Below are 7,033 nucleotides of genomic sequence, written 5' to 3'. Positions count from 1 at the left end.
CAATATTTCAAGGTATATTTTTTTTTTTTTGCAAGAAAAGTAGACTACACTTCTGCCATAAGATATGGCACACCTGATTAGTCTGTAGATACCAAATGTCTTGCTTTAAAGGGTTAGTGAAAAAGAATTACACTACATAGATCAATGTTACTTTTAACTACAAATGACATAAGGAATTTCTTACAGGGACAATCATGCCACACACTCCCACAGGTTCAATTCTTGTGAAGCTGAAAAGATTACCATCTGGAAAAAATAGAGATAATCCATGTTCATTGTCCAAGATAAACCAAAGTTACAGAACATTTTATGTTAAAAAATTAAATTTAGAATCTAAAGGATATTAGTTTATTCTTAAAGGAACATTTTAGAGAAAGATACACAATTTTGTATATAGGCAGAATGCTTCCACAGTACTTAAAAGTCAGGACCCTGAGTACATGGCTTACATAAATAATATACTTCAAGATAAGAAAATTATTATATTTGTTACAAATAAAGTTTTAAAATTGGTTTTAATACTTCAAACTAAGAAAAATAGATATACAAACCTTAAATTTTAATTAGTGTACCACAAATTATACCTAAGAACACATTAATACAGTTATTATATTCCTTGAAGAACTTTGTATTTTTGAATAGCTGGTACCATAAGTGTTTTTGCCTAGAAATTACATTAAGTTTCCTAGAACGCTTAGTAGCAAGTATAACAAATAAAAACAAGTTTTGAAAGATAGAAATGTATACATTCTACATCATAAATAGTAATGTTAACTTATGTACTTTACTGTAAGACACTTAATATTTAAGTGCGAGGGAGTATGGGAGAAATTCAGTTTCCTAAGAAATACCTTGTTTCTTAAAGTAATCCACCATGCTAAATGTATATTTAAACAATTTTTAATAAGGTTTTTCTACAAAGTTGCTTCACCTACCTACTGGTATAGTCTTTCCATGAACCTTATCTGCCCATCCAGCATAATAACGAATAGTTTTAATTCCCATTTCCATATCTCCTAAAGAATCTTTAAATGGTTTCCCACAGTCCATAGTTTCTAGGCTCTAAATATAATGATACGACTCGTGGCTAATATAATCAAAGTAAATTATACTAGATGAAGTTGAAATGTACTCAAGTCAATACAAAATTCAAAAGCAACCAATATACTTTTAGAAAATAAAACAAAAATAAGCATTTAATAATTGTAATTTGCAAGCCCTCTTTTGCAGCAAAATTCTTGCTTTCAAGAATGTAACTAGTGATATTATAGAAGCCCGCAGAAACAAAATTACTTACCCAAATTTAACATTGTTATTGCTTTTTTTTAATGTGTAATCTAAATTGAAAGTTAATGTAGCTTATCTTTGAATTATAGTTTCTCCGAGTTTCTTTATTATATTTGGACATCTAAGTTTACTGAAAAACTTCAAATTATATTTACAGCCAAGTAGTCCTTGTCTCGTTCCAATAAGTCGGCAAATCTGTTGAGCAGCCTTCCTGTTAAATCTCTGGATGAGCTCTTTCATAGACGTTCGAAGACTACATCACTAAACCAATAAGTTAAAAATGGAAACATGATCCTATATAAACTATATATGTGTGTGTGTGTCTATTCCCCGCCCCTTTTTTCATAAGTATATGGACTCAGTTTTTAAATTTATGTGATGTATAAACACTTTATAAAAATTTATTTGTTTTATAGGCAGATATTGACAAGGCAGTGCATGCAGCTAAAGAAGCATTTAAATTGGGTTCAGCATGGCGTACTATGGATGCATCGGAGAGCGTAATTATATTGCAATTTGTTTACAGTTTGTTACTTTAAAAAGTAATTATGAATAAGTCTCTTCAGAGTTGAAGTAATGCAACAAAAAAAGTTTCTCGTTCAGTTTATACATCAACTACTCTTTATAATTAATATTTTGAAATCCAGATGTAAATTATCTTGTAATGTAAGTCGAGAGCAATTGAAAAGTTAGTTTCTCGTTAAAACTTTTGGTTTTATTCCAAACTAAACTAAACATTGCGAATGTTACTAATAAAATGTAAAGTTTTAACAATGTTAATGCTAAGTTTGAAGCCTTACAATAGAATCAACGTGGTGTAAAATTAGGTATTTTACAATTACAGATCTTTATCAAGAATGAATGGCATAAGTCAGTGAGTGGAAAGGTGTTTCCAACAATCAATCCTGCAACTGGAGAAAAGATAACTGATGTGCAGGAAGGAGACAAGGTTTGGAAGATTTCGGAGCTATATAATTTCTGATCTTTACGCAATCTACAGGATTAGGAATATGATTTACATTACAGTGGCGTCAAACTAAAGTACACTTATTCAGAATTGTTTCTCAACATGCACATCTACCTTCAACTACGTTCAACTTCAAATCTCAGAATGCAATTTGGTAACTTAAATATTTATTAGCTCTTTCAAATACTTATTTTTTTCAAAACTAGGTAATACTAATTACTGATTAGTAGTCAGTACTATGCACGTCATGAATTGAGCAAGTCCTACCAAATCATTAAATGTTAATACTAACACAGTGACAATACCATTCAACTTCATTCACAAACTGACAAGAACTTAACATCTAAAGTTCCTTGTGAATGAAGTTTAATAAATTATAAAACGTACTCTAAGTTCTAACCTGACTTAAGTAAAATTAACGAATAAGTTAAAGACCTTATAAGTTACCACGCAGGTAAAAAAAGATTAAAATTGTACTAACTTCGGTAAATTTTACTTCAGGATTCCTGTTAACTCCCATTTCCTATTAGTCAGCGATGGTCAAATAAAGAACGCAACAACTTCACATAAACTTACTACTCGAACTACCGCCGTTGAGAAAGAACTAAGCGAGCAGTATCTGAGAACCGTACTTTATAAGGTTTATATATTTTTAAACGACCTTGAGATGGAAAAGCGCTGCTCGTGTAATATTGTGACGCTGGTAACACGTGATGAGTTTCTAGAAGATTCACGAAGATGTTCTGAAAAAAATTGGTTGTATTGTAATTCTGCTAAAATTAACATTTTATTATTATTACAATTATTAAAAGGACAGAGCTAGGTGTGTAATTTGACGCTCAATAAATTTGTTAAATTTCACATCTACTACATTTCAACGTTTATTCAAACCAAACTGAGAAGTATAATTTTAAAGCATGCATATTGTTACGTCTCTGTGTTCGTTTGTTAATTTTCCGTAGAAATTATTTCCGAAAAACTTCAGCAATACAAGTCCTTCCTTAAATAAAACTAGTTGATTCTTTCTTAATACAACTTTGCAATACACTTAATTTCCACAGTCAGTTTAACTTAAACAAACGCTATAATTCACAACGAACGATTCACGCGCTTGACTCAATTGTCCGTCTCCGTCTCTGTCTGCAATTAAATTCCATTGTTGCCGTTACTCACTCATTCTCTCTGGGTGGTAATTTTGGTTACGTTCTTTCAACCTCAACGTGTTTAAGGACAACCAGGGATGTCCAGAAGCTTTTTTCCGCTTCTCTTCAACCCCGCTGCTTGGTGAGGGGTGTACATATTCGTGAGTATTATAGTTTGCCCTGGATTTGGTTTGACCGGGTCTGGAGCATACATTAAGCTTAGAAAATCAGGCAGCGCGCCTTCGAGGCGGGTGGGATAAAGCACTAGGGCTAAAAATTTTGGGTGGGGAAGGAGGCCGTCTGTCTTATATATATACAAAAAGCGTACGTCTCGTCTATTGTCTATATTTTTTTCATGCAGTTCATAATTGGACAATGAGATAATTTTTCCTGCAATTCTTATCTCTCTTGGTGGCAACTTTCAGGCTGGATTTGTTCTTTCTTCTAAGTCCTCAGAATGGAATGTTTGCATCTGAAAAGTAAATGAGAATGCAAAAATATGTTCCAACTTTTTTTTTTTTTGCCATTTGATGACATCTTCTCTTTGGCAAAAATCACCCAGGAAAACTCTTTGGCCAATTCTTGTAACCTTTTGTTGCTGTCTTTCTTTATTCATAGTGGAACTATTTCGTGGCCTTTAAACAATACTTTTAAAAAATGTTGGGTTTGCCCCTGCATACTTTTATAAGTTGAGAGTTTCTAGGAAAGAGCTTAGCAACCATTTTTTGCCCTTTGCAATAGGCGTTATGAACAGTTCCCTTTTTAAATATATAAGATTATAAAAAAATTAATATAAAAAAGGGAAGAGGGACCGTAAAAGAATAGAGAAACAAGATAGCTAGCTTAAAGTGAAAATGTTGTCGCAAAAAGAAAAAAAAGAGTAAACAAACAAGCTTAAGGTTTGAGACACAAGATAAATAAAAAATTAGGAATTTAAAAACCTAAAAATATGGATAGTAAACAAGGTAAGCATACAAGGATGGCAATACTGTAAGCATTATTTACCCAAGCTGTCAGCTAGAAATACAAGGTATTAGGAACCTATGCTATCCCTTGACCCCTTGGGTATCAACAATAAGCTGTATGCAATGATTGTCATTTCTGCTGATAATTTTAATTATGACCCTGATTAAATTTTCGTTTAATATCTATAAAGTTCTCATTAAAACAGCAAAAGAAAAACTAAAAACTAACAGAATACCTTATTTATATGTAATGTAGTGTCAGATGCTGATTACATTTTTCTACATTTTTGTTTTCAAACCAATGTCCCCCCCCCCCATTCCCCAGTGGCACAGCACTATGTTTGCGAACTTACAACGCTAGAAACCGGGTTTCAATATCAGTGGAGCACAGATAGCCGATTTTGTAGCTTTGTGCTTAACTTCTGTGACGGATTTACTATTATATATTTATTTTAATATCGATATTTGTTTAAATTAAATTTATGTTTAGAAATGGACATAACTTTATACTATTAAATCTGTATTGCGAAATTCCCGCCTATTCTCTAAAGTTGTAGAAGATTCTCGAGTGTAAGAATGAACAATATACGTGTGTACATAAACGCTAGTGTAGCGTTTGTATTGTTGCGTAACTGAAATTTCGAGAAACACTCCACTTACGTATAAATATAACCAACGCGCCGCGCAAAAAAACAGTATATTTTATTGGTTTGCTATAGTTGGTGTACTATAAACCTCGGAAGCTATAACTGTGAGCCCCCCAGTGGCACAGCGGTATGTCTGCAAACTTACAACGCTAGAAACCGAGTTTCGATACCCGTGGTGGGCAGAGCACAGATAGCCCTTGTGTAGCTTTGTGCATAATTAAAAAACAAACAAACAAACAATATAACTGTGATTAACGCTAAGTAATCGAGAACTTCAGATATATTGACCAGGAATATTTATAAATTTCGTACATTACAAACCATTTAACTTCAGTGAATTCACATCGGACACTAGTACTTTTATGAAAACATTACCCAACTTCATCGGTTGGAAAAAAATCGTCGTGTGATCAGTGAATACCACAGAGCTAGCTAGCTCCCTATTAAGTGAATTGTACCTACATCAACTCGAAATTAATTCGCTCATCGTGAACCCTCGATAAAACATTAAGGAAGTTCCAGACCAGAAAGAAGACTCGATATTGTTTGTAAGTTTGTAAAATTTTTTTGTATATAAATCATTGTTTGGTAAATATCAAAAATTTGATATATATCAGCATTTATTTAACTACTAAAGCTAAATTACAATTTAACTCAGTTTTAGGCTATTTGAAATTGTAATACGTAACACTGCAAACAAACAAACAAATCACTGTTGGTGTAGGTGTATAGTAATTTGTTGGTTTCTAGGCTATTACAAGGTGCAAGCTTAACAAAGTCGCGTTACGCGTATTTCTCTTCAATTATCGGGTTATACTTATCCAATTTTTACATAAAACTTCAACTTTCTTACCATTATTTTCCTCTTTTGACTTAAAAATATATACTGTCCGCTAGTAGGTCAGCGATAAGTTTATGGACTTAAAACCCTAAAATCTAGAGTTCGATATCCCATGGTGTATAGAGTGAAATGTCCCATTGTGTAGCTACATAAAAAATATTCATTATTTGTCAGTTTTTCCATCATAATTTAGATAACTGTTATTAAAAACTGCTAACAGCATAAAAAGGAGTAGATAGTGACCCAATTCACTGTGTTTTGAAGTAAGTGGTAGAAATATTCTGTTTTTGATAGATTTCTTCGGGTTGTAGTTTGTTTTAGAACAAACAAAGTTACACAATGAGCTATCTGCGCTCCGTCCACGAGGATTGTTTGTTTGTTTGTAATTAAGCACACAACTATACAATGGGCGTGAGCCAAAGGATCTTCTAACTGACTGTTATTTTTGCCCTAGTGTATAGCCCGTCAAATATTACGGAGAAAGTACTACCACCCCCCACCCTATAGTATACACTAACCTCACATTTCATAGCTAACTTAAATAAATAAGTTTTGTGAAATAAAGCTTGACTAAAAAAGAGGCAGAAAAGTGCAGTCAACGCAGTCATACGTCGGTAAATTCCTCTGTGAGCCAATTATGAAATGAATTCGTGGCGTATTAATATAATAATTATTTGTAAGAATCGGTTAAATTAACTACTCTAATATTATTTGTTTGTTTCGAAGCTATGCACAAGCTACACAATGAGCTATCTGTGCTCTGACCAACACGGGTATCGAAACCCGGATTCTAGTGTTGTAAGTCCGCAGACATACCGCTGTGCTACTAGGGGGCCCGTCCACGAGGAGAACTTAACCCCAGATTTTTAGCGTTGTAAATACGTAAACATACCTTTGCTCCACCGGGGTCCGGTTTCTTATGAATAATATTCACAAATAAGAAATAGGGATAACAACATTATATACCATATATATATATATATATATATATATAATAACATTATATACCCATATATATAACATTATATACCCATATATATAACATTATATACCCATATATATATAACATCATATACCCAAGATACATATTTTCTTTGTTTGCCTAAGTGTTTGTTCTACTAGTAGTCCCCCAGTAATTCAGCGGGAAGCTCCATGGCTTATATCACTAGAATTTGTAGGTTCAA

The 7,033-nt window shown here is 32.9% G+C and overlaps 1 long non-coding RNA gene across 1 annotated transcript; it reads right to left on the bottom strand.

Moving 5' to 3' along the window:
- Positions 1 to 145: 145 nt before the first annotated feature.
- On the bottom strand, positions 146 to 1,555 carry LOC106476717. Its single transcript, XR_001291922.2, has 3 exons — positions 1,443 to 1,555; positions 936 to 1,062; positions 146 to 246 (listed from the first exon to the last, which is right to left on the bottom strand). It is a non-coding gene; the product is annotated as an uncharacterized LOC106476717 (long non-coding RNA).
- Positions 1,556 to 7,033: the final 5,478 nt, after the last annotated feature.

This window comes from Limulus polyphemus, unplaced genomic scaffold, assembly GCF_000517525.1.
Source record: "Limulus polyphemus unplaced genomic scaffold, Limulus_polyphemus-2.1.2 Scaffold11329, whole genome shotgun sequence".
Lineage (NCBI taxonomy): Eukaryota > Metazoa > Arthropoda > Merostomata > Xiphosura > Limulidae > Limulus > Limulus polyphemus.
Note: the sequence above shows the minus strand (reverse complement) of the source record. Positions and strands in the feature narration are given on the sequence as shown.